The 13,662-nt window shown below is 35.1% G+C and overlaps 1 protein-coding gene across 2 annotated transcripts in view; it reads right to left on the reverse strand.

Moving 5' to 3' along the window:
* The window catches only part of LOC108693084 (uncharacterized RNA-binding protein C3H8.09c-like), a 213,225-nt gene extending 201,458 nt beyond the window's left edge, over nucleotides 1–11,767 (reverse strand). For both annotated transcript variants that reach the window (XM_018201776.1, XM_018201773.1), the window contains exon 1: nucleotides 10,402–11,767. The gene's annotated coding sequence lies outside the window, so the exon portion shown is untranslated. The remainder of the gene's footprint in view (nucleotides 1–10,401) is intronic.
* Between the last annotated feature and the right edge of the window lie 1,895 nt (nucleotides 11,768–13,662).

Raw genomic sequence — 13,662 nt, forward strand, 5'->3', positions numbered from 1 at the left:
TTTTTAATCCTGTGTGTGAGAGAGTCCGAGTTTTTTATTATTTTAAATCTGAAAATCAGAAAAAACACCAGTAATTAATAATTAATAATGAACTATTCAATTTTTAACTATCAAATTTTATCGAAAGCATTACCGTTTGTTCAACGTTTTCTCCCTCACGGATTTTCCGTATAATATTACACATTAGAGACGGTCTTTTTTTCAATATTCTCCGCTCTTGTCCCCGAAGCCTTGGTCTCCGAATTACCTTTATTCTCTCTCTTTAGCACCGTCAGAGTCAGAATTTGGGTTTTGTCGTTGTCAGCCCTCAGTACGAGCCAGCGAGGAAGCGTATTTGCATAGTTATCTCGAGCGCACAGAATCTGCGAGCGAACGAACGAGCGAATGAGCGTGCTCTGTTTTCGCAGGATGATGATAATTTTTCCCCTTGCGCTCTTCTGTTCACACACGTGTGTATGCGCGTATTCCACGGTGTACTTTAGGGCATCGATACGTCCCGATCTCATTTCGTACCCGGTTTTCGAGAGCTACGCGTTCGAGCTTAATCGCCGCCGGCCGTCTTTTTCCCCGCTCGCAAGAGAACGATCTCTTATGCGATTTCCGCGTCCGATATATCCATAGCTCGCAGACATATTATTCGGAGTTAAAAGGCTGCGTACACAGTCAGAACAAATCGAACTGAATCAGATTTTAATACAAACTGGAATTGCTCGACCGCTTTTATATCGACTTTTAAATATTAAACTGTACTAAAAACAAATAAATATAATGCTTTGCGCATTATTATATAGCATATCTTTAAACAAAAATGCATTCCGATAATTTTGAATGCATATTCGCATGTTTTTGTAAAATATCTTCTAAAATGTTAAACGCTACTGGTAGAATTAAATTGATATAAAAATAATTCAATGGCATAAAATAAGAAAATTGAAACGAGGAAACTCTTTGACTATTCACTTATAATTTTATTTGTTTTTATTGCTGATGACATATCCTTATCCTTACTAGTTGAAAGTATTTATTTATCGTAGTAAAAAAATTAGACAACCCTTTTAAAAATTTGGATTGAAAATATCACCGAGACTGAATGAGATTCTGAATCTTAACAGCGCTATATTCCACTAGATCCATGTATAAGATTGCCCTAGATCGTTCCAAAATTCTGGAAATCCTGAATCTTAAAGCCTGGACCTTGAGAAACCTCATAAATTTGCATCACAGGATAAATTCGCGACGGATAGAAGTCTAAATCCGCGATCCGTAGAGTCGGGAAGAAATCCTGGATCCCAATGAAAGCCAAGAATCTGATGTTGCCTGGCGGATATCCTGATATCGGAACGCCGTCGATCCAAAAATAAAAGAAGGGATAGGAAGGAAACAATAGAAATCACGCATCACGTGATTTCGCAGCGGAGTATCTGGCAAGCGCAACCACTTTAAATGCAGATGCATCCTGCACGCGGATCGGGGACGTTTCCTTCCCAACCCCCCAACTCCCATGCAGCTCACTAAACTGCCCCTGTAACTTCCGATCACCCAAGTTTATGGTTCTCCGATGCTCTTCTTCTAAGTACCAATAACTGTCCAACCGTCTGAGGCATCGAAATGCGTTTTGTGTATGCATGTGTGCGTGCACATGTGCATCTGTAGAACTATATCGACACTACGCACATGACATATAATCAATATATCGACGTTATTCGTTTGCTCTCTGTGATCTCTGAATATTCTCGTTTTTCCAATTTTTATTTTATTTTTACATTTTATTTTTACTTTTTGACTCTCTCTCTACCGTTAGTTCTATAATTGAAACTTTCATATCTATTTCTATTTCTATACTCTTCAAAATCCTATATACTTTCTATATTTTTTCCTTATCTCTCTCTTTCTACATGTGTTTCATATATTACTTCGTAACATTTTAATTTTATTAATATCTTTCTGCCTCGAAACTTGAGTCTTCGTGTCTTCTTTTCCTTAGAAGTTTCACGCTTGCACGTTTTCTTTTTAGCTACTTTTTAGATTAGTCAATTTTCCAAAGTGAAATTTTCCGCGTCCTTTAAGTTTTAAAGTTCCTGAAAGATCTTTATGTTTACAGTATTTTCAATTTTCTTTATCTCCTGTGTCTTTTCGGAATTCTTTTGATCTTCTCCATTTTCCATGTCATTGATCCGCGATCTTTCACATGCCCGATCTGCCTGCAGGAAAGTTTCCACGGGAGTTAGCAATTATTTAACTCCTTGGAATACTCGATTGCTAGCGAACCGAGAGAGAATATCCTCCTTGCCGGTGTAAATGCGAGACGAGATGCAGCCGACGTTGCACTTCTTGCACTCCGTTGCAACCGCACCGGCGAATGACAGCTTTTAAGCTTCCGCCGATTTCTCCGCCTGTCGTCGTCGGAATTCGATTCCTTCTTGAACGAGTCCGAAGTCGACGTAGCTCTTCATTAAAAAGATAAAAGCCAGTGAAGAGAGAATGCAGACGGTTCCTTTTCTGATAAGAAGAACGACAAAAAACCCGCTAATTTCATGTAATCGGTACCCTTAAACGAAAAAAAAAATTAAATGATAAAAAGATAAATTAAAGATAGAAAAAAAGAGAAGACTGATTAATCTTGCAAAAGTACTTAGATAAGATATTTACATTTGGTTAGAAATTACAATAACTATTTGCGAATTTACTTGAAGATAATCATTATTTATTTTGCAAATTTCGTAAGTATAGAAATATAAATGAAATAATATAATTAGTAAATATTGTATAGAAAAAATTTGATTGCATGACATTTTTCATATAATTTTTACATTTTTAATAATTAAAATGAAATTTTTAATAATTAAATATTAAAAATATATATACTATACACTGAGAACAAAACTTATTAAATTTTAATAAATATTTTTTTTTTAATAGTCCTAGCAGAATATTTACTAAATGTAAACACATTTATTAAATACAAGAACCATTAGTTTGATTTAACTATTATTTTTTTCATTTATCTAAATATTTATTTATCGTAAGTAAATATTCCTATTCAAAGAAATATTTAAAATTCACTAAATTTTTTTCTCAGTGCACAATAAATCAGTAAAAATTGTTATATTATTTATGTATTACTAATCGCGTTGCACTCTCGCCATTTGGTTCCTATTGTTATTTTTAATTTTGAAAGTCTACATCAAAATTATATTTTTTTAAAAGTTTATATTTTATATGTAAGAAAATTTGGAAGCTTCTGAAAATTTTGAAAAAACTTATGAATTTTGGACAAATCTTTGATAGAAATATTATCTTTCTTTGAGTAAAGATCAAGTACGCTAATAAAGTGTATCAGTTCTATGCATCGCGGCTTTGTTCTTTCACGAAGTGGCGCGAACCAGTAGGTGGGGTGATGAGACGGCGGAGGTTCGTAAAGGTGGAAGAAAGTCCGCAAGGGAGGGGGGTGGTGGGAAAAAAGCGAGAGACGGAGCGGTTTATGTCTGACATGGTAATTTTTATTTCCCGGGGCAAAAAGGTGCGCTTTCATGCGGTCGGAGCTTTCATCCCGTTCTCGGATGATAAAGGAATAGAAAGAGAGAACGAAGAGTGGGAGTAAGGGAGAGAAGAGAGAGAGAGAGAGAGAGAGAGAGAGAGAGAGAGAGAGAAAAGGAGATACGAAGGCTTAAAAAAACGTTAAAATTATGGACTCGGTTTTCCAAGGAGCCGTACATACGTGGAAATGCAAACAATAGAGACTCTTGTCCTTACGTCGAGACCTCACTGTACTTGCATTCTAGTTCGTACGAATTCTTTTTTTCATTAATATTTTATTTAAAATATTCTATTGTGTATTCGATATAACGAAGTTAAGATTTATGAAACTCCAGGTGCTTGAAGATATATAGACTTAATAATCGGAATTTAAAATAATACAGAAAATGTATAGAATGTCTGGAACGATTTATGTGAGTCTGAAAAACATAATCTTTTTAAAAGCCTCATTTTTTAATTTCTTTAATCTATATCCACTTTTTATTCAATGATAATTAGGGTGATAAATCTAGATTATAATATTTCTATAATCGATATTTGAAATCAAAACAATTAAGTTGTGATTTTTTCACAACTTATATACTATATATTTATCTACGACAAAATGTCAGTAGATCAATACCATAGATAAAATATTTGGAAAACGACATATGAAAAATGTTAATATTTGAAGATGCTTATTAATACAAAGTTTGAAGATTCTTAACGCTTTATATTTTTAGCAGAAGCATTTAAAGACTTGCGTCACTGCGCCCGTAAATCTGACACTTTAGATCTCAAAGCTTACTTAATCCTTAAATATTTACCAGGTCTGTCGCGAACCGTGGAATTAAGAACGTCTCTCCTAATTTAAATTTTCAAAATCTGAAAATTTTAAATCAATAAATATTGAAATCTTATAGATTCTTAAAGGCAATATCCACACTTCATCGATGTCTCCACACTTAGATCTTTAAATCTTTAGATTCACTTCGATATTTACAGTTACAGTGTATCAAACTTACTCGCGATATATATGTGCGTCAAAGCGAAATGAATAAAAGGATGCTCCTTGCAGTGATTTTATTCCGGAATATCTTTGTATGTTACACCGCTTTAGATACTTAAATACCCGAAGCTTTGGATCCGCCGCGTCGCGTCTTTATAAACTCGGACCATCGCTTACCCTGGTCCAGGCAAAATCGTTAAATCTTTGGATCCTTTTGAACTCAATCGAACAGGCTGGCAGCTGCACGAGTGTAGTTTCGTAACGCATTTTGGCACGTAAACGCGAGAGAGCGGCGAAAAGGGGCCGCTTTTGTGGCGACTCGCTCGCGGATAAATCCGCGCGGCACATCTTTCACACGCAGCTTGTGAGCGGAATAGTCGAACCCTCGGCTCGCGACTGCAAAAAGCGATACGTTTGGATCGAGATGATCCATTGTATCGTGCCCGGCACGTAAATTTCATTTTACAACGGATAACGAATTTTCATTGTCGCCATTTCGCTTCCCACCCCGTTCCTCGCCGATGCGTATATTATCGAAACTCCGGAAACGGCGCCTTTATGTTCGTCTAAATAATATAAATCGCTTCGATTATATCCAAAAACTGCGTTAAACAATTACACTAACGTGTAAATGTACTTGCAACAGATAACGCGCGCGCGCGCGCGTTTAATCTGCGCCCCGTTTCAACACATTACTGTTATAAATTTTTATAATACTATTTAGATTATATGATTTATAAATAATCGATATCGAAACTAGGGCTTATTCTTTTTCAAAATTCCGTATTCGATATTTAATCCAATATTAAAATTTAAAATCCAACCAAACATTTCCACTGCGATATGTAGAAGCGCTGATAATTAATAAAATAATAATATAATAATGTCCTCCTCGTTTTACGTTATATTGTACTATGTTGTAATACTTTCAATTCACTCCTCATTTTTTTGTACCAGTTTCTATAGTTTGTTTTATCAGCTTCGATCTTTCGATATATTGTACAATTTATTCTATTTTAATCTTAGTTTTATTTTTGCGTTATTTTTTTCCCTTGTATTATTTCACTGCGCTTTACCTCGCTTTATGCTTTACCTTTCTCATTCCGCTTCTTCGGCTGTCTAGTTTACTTTGTTCATGTTCTAAATCTCATTCTTCGCTCTCTATACGCTGTATTTTATCTTACTCTGCTCTATTTTTCACCCTACTATACTCCCGTTTGCTTTGCATTGCTTCGTTTCTTTACATTACCCCCGCTTCGGTTTACTTCGTTTCGTATTATCGCGCACTTTGCTTTCCTTATTTTTCTTGGTCCAGTTTCAATTCTCGTTTTAACCTCATCTCTTCTTAGGACGTCGCGCGTCCTTCTATTCCTTGTTCAACTTGCTTCGTTGAGCCTCGTGCGCCCATTCTACTTCCCCTTATTCTGTCTTCCATGAACCCAGGGCTTTGGAGAAATCCGAGCCGGATTGACGGCGCTACGTAATTTACTCGCCGTGCAGAAACGAAACGGAGCGCAGGCTCGCCCTTCTGATTTTACGCAATGCATTTTAATCGCGGATTTAACGTTGCGACAACTCGTTTCGAAAATCAACCTTGAAAATCGATTCAATGCGAAATCGGGCGAAGGGAAGAGGTAGATCCCCACAATGACATTTGTCCTCGCAATGGCCTTATCTTCCTGTTTTTTCTTCCATTCTCATCTAGTTTCTTGTGATCTTTTCCACGATTCATTTCGATTTTTTGCATCTCTCTCTTCCATTTGGATTTCTGCGTTTTTCTTATACTTCACGTCCTCTCGCTTATTTTCCTTAAGACGCTCAGAATTCTTCCAAGTTTGCCGTTTGTTCCAAAATCTCGCCAATTCTCAATATACTTTCTTTGTTGTAAATGCGACGCTTCCGTCGAACAAGCGGCACGATTTTCACCCTCGGTGTAATTCGAGACTTTGCGGGAGTGGAGGCTCTTATCCTCCTCCCTTCTTGCGCCAACCCGCGTTTACCATCTCACTCCTTTATCCCAACTCCCTCGCGATCACCATTCGCGCCTCATAATTAAAGTCTGGAGACACCGAGTATTTTCTATTAACATTCCTGGCTAACCCAACGTGTTCAAAATGACCGCAGCTATTGCGGAATGTTGCGCAGCCGACCAGCTGCATTTAGGATGCACTTCTGCGCAGCTGGAATGCAACTGCTTTTGCCGCCATTCGGACTATGTTGTTGCATTTTATCCAGCCTGCAGAAATGTGTTGTTTCAGTTTATATTTAATATTGCACGCGAATGTTATACACCGCATAGTACAGAACTGAAGTACTTCACGAAAACACGCTATGCTCCTTCAAATTATTTACATTTTGCGAACTACATCTTGTCTGTATCATCATTTTATTAATATAATTTTACTGCTCTAAATCATCATTCATGTTCTTACATTATGTAAAACGAGTCAAAATCGCATAATCAGAATATATTCATACATAATATATAATTTCATTTACATTTTAAGAAGAAAAAATAATCTTTATTAAACTTTTATACATAATAATATTCTTGATTTTGACTTTTTCAAAAAGTATTACATTTTTAATTTATTTGTTACAGAGTAACTTTTCAAATAAATTGGACCAATATTTTATATTCAAATTTATCAAGTAGTTCTATAAAAGGTAATGTAAAAATTATATATCGAAATTGAAAATTCATGATATTCTGTATTCACAACGTTGATAAAATTCTTTACGCATGATTAACCAATCCTATTGGAATGTGCTTTGAAACCATCTATTAATATTCGACAGACATACCTGTGGAACTTTGTTAGCCAGTTTTGAATACTGAGCTTATATTGACATATTTCCGTAAAAAGAACCGTATTAATTACATCATAAAATTTACAACTCGTTGATACAAAATCACTGAGCATAGATAAAGCTAGTTTTATACTCGTGAATTATATACAATAATTAATATTAAATAGTAATTTAATTGTACGGCTGATAATGATCAAAATTAATGATTGAAAACTCAATTATTTAAAGAAAGAATTAATTTACCATTGTATCAGCGTTTTAATCTTATTTGCACTTATATTTATTAAAAAATTTTTCATTTATAATAGATTTATATTTATTTTTTATCCATATTTTAATTATTTTTAGAAAAAGAAAAGGAAGAGAGAATCAAAATATTATAATAGAATAAATAGAATTTAATTAAACATTATTTTTCACTTGTAATAACAAAATAATTTTATTTTATTTTTATTGATTCCTTTCGAAAATTTATTCTTGTATATAAATATTCTTATAAATAAAACTAGCTTTTGGTTAACATCCATTTCGCGATCGATTGTTTTTTTTTGACCCCTAAAAAATTTTTGCATGTAGATATTGGCAAGCAGTTGTTTTAACGAAAGAAACGCAATGCTCGCAAGACCTTGTGTAAACAATCATGATTGTTTACTGAAAAAGCCACTTATCCTCGTTTCGTAAACATACTTCTAATAAATCGTGTAAAATGTTGCCTCCATCTTCATATAAGATGAGAGTCCAAAATAGTTCGTTATGGATCAAAATATTCTTGTGACTTTGAATAATACATTCCTAGAATCATGTAATTTTGGAACGATTATTTGAATGAGATATTTTGAGGCATTTGTTATACGAAATATTTTTAAAAGGTAGAACTAAAAAATTTAAAAAGATTTTATCGTTTTAATTTATAAATAAATGAAATAAATGAATCTGAATTCAGATCACCGAATTTTATATTAACATTTTGCGTTTTGATGAAAACGTGAAACTGATTTCTAATTTTAGATTTCTTCAATTCCTTACTATAAAGAATGTGTTTGTATCTTTGATAAAATTAACGAAATCGATAAGAAATTATTATTATACGAACATAACGACAATAATAATTTTCTGTGAAAACAAGGTTATCGAGATTATTATTTAAATGATTTTCCCGAGTATTCAATTTTTCCCAGATAAATCACGGAAAGTTGATGCGATTGTAATGCGATATTAATTAATAATTCGGGTGAAAGAGAGCACAACCGTGGCGTGAGGAGAGATTCGGCTTTGATTAGTATACAGGACGCGGTGCTAATTTAAATATCATTTGCACGGAGCTCAAGTGCCAGCAGTCATTAGCGTGGAAAGAATTTAATTACGATTGTTAATCAGTACACGCCGCGACGCTGATTTCAAGTTAATCCCCGCGCACGCTCTCGAGGGTTCGTCCGAGCGGATGAACGAGTCCTTATTCAAGGTAGCGACGGCACGTCCCGATAAGCAGAAATTGATAACGAATTTTCCGGCAGCGAGTTTTAGTACAGCGAGTACCGCCCGTCATCCAGTCTGCGAGAGCGAACGACAAGGATAATGCGGGAGTTTAGTGCCAAGTTTTGCGAGTCGCATCGCGCCGGAGCTCATCCGAGCCGGAGATTTTGCGAGTGAGACGCGTAAGCTCGCGCGAGCAATCGCGCAGACTGATATTCGCAGCTGCTGCGACGCGAAAGAGAATTAAGTTGTGAAGTTCACCCAACAGTAATCTAACTCGTTGCTTGGAACAAACGACAATACGGCGGGGTGTACGTTCGAGGATATAACGTGGCACGTGGTAATAAATGACACGATTAAAGCTCGCTAATCCGTAAATGCGTTCAAATTTTGAACATTTGGAATTTGTAAATAGACGAACAGGTAATGCGAAATGTCTAACTTCTCTTTCGCTTTTGATATCCATGTCTCGTTTGGATAGCTTTACATATATAATCGTAATTTGTAGAATGACTAAATTTATACAAACATTTTGAGGATTCTTTTTGCAATTTACTCGAATATTTATTTTATTAGTCCGGTGTTTGGAATATTTATATTTGTGGATATTTGAATATTTATGTTATTACTATGTAAAACTACGTCGCTCGAAACAAGTGACAATACCAGGCGGTATATATTCGAGGCTACAGTATGGGGTGTGTAATAAATTACACGATAAAAATTCTATGAATCCGTAAATGCGTTTGGATTTTATGCGTTTAAATTTAAATTGCTCTTGGATTAACAAAAATATTTTTCAGCATTTTTTTATACTTTGTTGAGTGCTTAAATTTTAAAATAAGAGTTAGATACGAAGATTATTAAGATTTTTTTATATAAGAAATCATGTAATCAAAATAATTATTTTTTACACTCGCACGTAAATTAGACTTCTAGTTTTTTCTAGATATAATCTTTTTCTCTTAAAAATGCATAATTTACATTTATAATATATCAATATATTAATAATAATATTCGTCATTATTATATAAAAATTTTTATTTCTGTAGATATAACGCTCTCACACAGTAAAAACATTTTATATTTACATTAGAAACAATCCACTCAAGCCTTATTAAAATTATGGAACTGTCAACATATCCGAGTATTCAATTAACATAATATAATTATATTATTTGAACATATATTGTATTATGTTATAAATTGATATTCCACATTTTTGTCAAAGTAACACAATTTATGTGTAAATTATGTGTAAATTAACAAATAACACTGTATTTTAAAAAATAAATTCCAACAATAAAATAAATGAATAAAATGTATAATTTAACGTATCATAAATGTTAATTTTGCTGAAAAATATGTTTCTACAGTTTGCTTACAAATTATATCAGTGTTACATTTTTTATGTTGATTTTTTCACATAATGTTTATGTTATTTTCTACATATTCATCGTTTGTTAAATTAATATAAAAAATCGAGTGAATTGGAATCGAATTATTTGAGACACACGAAATGCGTTAAATTTAAGACAAAATTGTCCAATGTGTTCAAAACGCAAATCCAATTAAAGATTACCATTACTCACCGAAATTTCTGTAGAGGAGAGAACAGTTCTGTCAGATATCAAAATAGATCCATCTACCTTCTGTCTCCACGAGTCGCTGAATTGAATTCACCGATTCTTCAAAAATATCGGCCGCAGATCGATCAACTTCAAGACCTTATTGGTCTTAGATAATTCCACTTATGTCGTTCTTACTGTATTCAGGACTGTTCAAACAGAATTCTTCGAAATCATGACGGGACAGGATATAACTGGAAGCCTTTTAAACGTCAAGCCTTTTCACTTTAAGGTCCTCGAACCGCGGAGTGAAAATATCCTCCGGTAAAGATTTAAAGTCCTAGAGAAACACTCGTGAGCTGAGAATTTGCGATGAATATCTCATAGAAAATCTTCAATAATAGATTAATAAATCGTATAATGCGACGAGATTTTGCCAGATGGATTAATTCTTTATTAATTTCATTTTTCAGTTTTACTTTGATTGGACTGTCTTCCTTGAAATTCTTATAAAATAGCGATGAACCAAGAAAGTCCTTCCTTGATTATAAAACGCAATGCACACTTTCAGAGAACCTCGTAGAGACTTCGTAGAACCTCGAAAGTTTTGTAACTCTGCGGCCACGTGACTAAAAATCTACGCTACGGAAAAAGTTATTCGGTAACCTTGGAACACGAGTCTCAAAAGCTGAAACTGAAATCGTGTTAGATCTTTTATAAAAATTTTCGTAGATCGCTAAAGAATTTCTGTTCCTCGGTGGGAGATGTCCGAAGATTCTTGCAAACTTGTCAGAGTTTTCAGTGGCTCTCGATAATATCTCGAACACTTTCTAACTGCTCCACACGTCTCAAAATTTCGAGCTCTACTTCCTTAAAAACTTGCGACTTTCAAGTTTTTTACAAACTAATTCGCCATCTCGTAAACTTATCCAAAAATCTGCAAGCTTTCTTATGTCTCCTTAAACTTTCGCGAGATATCTCAGACGCTTCGAGTTGCTTTCGGAGTGTTAGCAAAGTCCCGACTTATCTCGCAAACTTCTCCAAGGACTCTCAAGGATCCTAGGAGAATTCTAAGAATTCTCGGATCACCCCGGAACACCCGAGGATTCCCTCAAACTTCCTCCAGACCAACCGATCGTCGCGGAAAACGGATTGGATGTTTGGCGGCGATCAGTCACGTGCTTCTGATCTATCGGAACGTTACGATTGTTTGGCGTCCACTCGTCGGGACGTCGTCGGCCGTCCAGTATTCGATCGCGTACACGAAACGGAGTGGCTGACACGATCTCCAATGCTACGTGGAAGCGAGGACGTCGCGACCCTAGGCAGACGCAAACTGACGGCGCGGCGCTCGGCACCCGTTGCCGCGACGCCGTGCGTCGCGACGTCGGCCGTCCCATCCGCCTGCGGCGACCTCTCGCACGCGCGAACCCGCCGCGCATATTCCGAAGCGGGGCAGAACGGAGCGGAGCGGAGCGGAGCGACGCGACGCATGCTGCGCGAGCAGTCGTGCGGAAGACGAGACGACGCGGAAGAAGCTGCGAAGGATGCACGCAACAGTTGTTCGAGCATCCTTAAATTCGAGAGTGCTCGTATCTGACGCATACTCCGGCGTGAAGATGCTCGAATTTCACGAACAAACTTTAAATTCCTCGTCGCCCAAGCGATTCTCTCGCACGTTACGTCTGGCACATTACGTACCCGCTTGAACCACAGTCGAGAGATTACGGGATTTTTTTTTATGTCTGTCACATAAAAAATATATCTGACGCTAAAACGTAAAACGTAAAGTTGTATAAAGCGTAACACGATCAAAATCACTTCTCCCATATATATCTTGTAATTTAAAAAAAATCCTTTCAATTTGATTTCATGTAGACTCCGAAAGGATCAAGAGCTTAATGAAATTGACAATATTTATTAAATACTTAGACGAAATTTTAAAGTCAATTTTTCTTCAACAAAACTATTACAATCTATTGTTTTCAAGTCATAACTAATTAAAGAAGTACTTAAGCAACTGAAGACTTTCGAAAACTATAGATATTTCAATAAATATATAAATCTTTCAGAAAATATCGACTTCGAAGCACGTCAAAATTGAGATAGCAAATTGCAAATATTTTTATTTCTTTCCATCAAAATAGAAACTTTACCTTTAAAGTGATAGACAATGAAGATTAAGTAAATGATTTGTATTGTAGAAGATATAATAAATATTAATGTTATTATAGTTTTCAATAAATTTATTGGTTAAATGATTGATTTAGCATGTGATTGGTAATCGATATACATACCGTCTCATTTCCGTTTAATTTCCTTAAATTCTATTCCTATTGTATTCCCGCCAATTGAAGATATTCGGTGTAAACTTCGACTCCGTACGATCTCTCGACCATCATGTAACCATCAAATGTAAAGCTGCTTATACACGTCTCGCATATGTTATACCATTATACCCTCTCGACTATATTCTCTTCCTTCCACAAAAGCTCCTCGTTTCCCAAATGCTCGTCCTTTCGCTGTTTGATTACGCTGACATCGTTTACACACCAAATTTGAATAGCCAAGTGCGAAATCGGATTCATCGCATTGAAAACTCGTGCCCGGAAAGAACAGTTTTGCAGAAGTATAAAATTTACTTAGATATAAATCCGAACATATACAATTTCGTTGGTCTATCAAAATAATTACGCTCAAGCTGGTCGCTAGAATTTCAAAACTTTTTAGCATTGCTCAAGTCTTTTACATAATTATTTTAATGCATCAATAAAATTATTTACAGATTTGTTTATTTAGCTAAATTTTTAGATACTTCATCAAAATCTTTCCATGTGCCTTTATTTGTCAAATGGTGCTAAAAAATTTGATCATCTAATCTGTTTCAGATCTCAGGCTGAATATCCAGCAGTGATTCATCTACGCTGTTTCATGTTTAATATCTTGCGTTCTGAAAGTCCTTATCTTATATGAGATTGCTTCAATTATAATCATGAACTTCATATACTCCTGCATTATCGATCATTCGCTCTCAATCATCATTATCTTGTCTTCTTCACCGCACATTCAAATATAAATCTTCTATGCTGGAGTTAAATATTTTAACTTATTATAGTGAAATCCGCTCGTCTTCATTTTTTTCTTCTTTTGGAACGTCCGCAATCTCTCTATGTTGCTTCTTATTTCTAAGTATGATACATCATTTCTAAGTATGATATATATTTTGCAGCGCTTTTTTTTTCTTTATCTTCTTATATGTTCTATTGTCGAATTTCGGTATTTCTA

The sequence above is a fragment of the Atta colombica genome, unplaced genomic scaffold (assembly GCF_001594045.1).
Source record: "Atta colombica isolate Treedump-2 unplaced genomic scaffold, Acol1.0 scaffold88, whole genome shotgun sequence".
NCBI classification, from domain to species: Eukaryota; Metazoa; Arthropoda; class Insecta; order Hymenoptera; family Formicidae; genus Atta; species Atta colombica.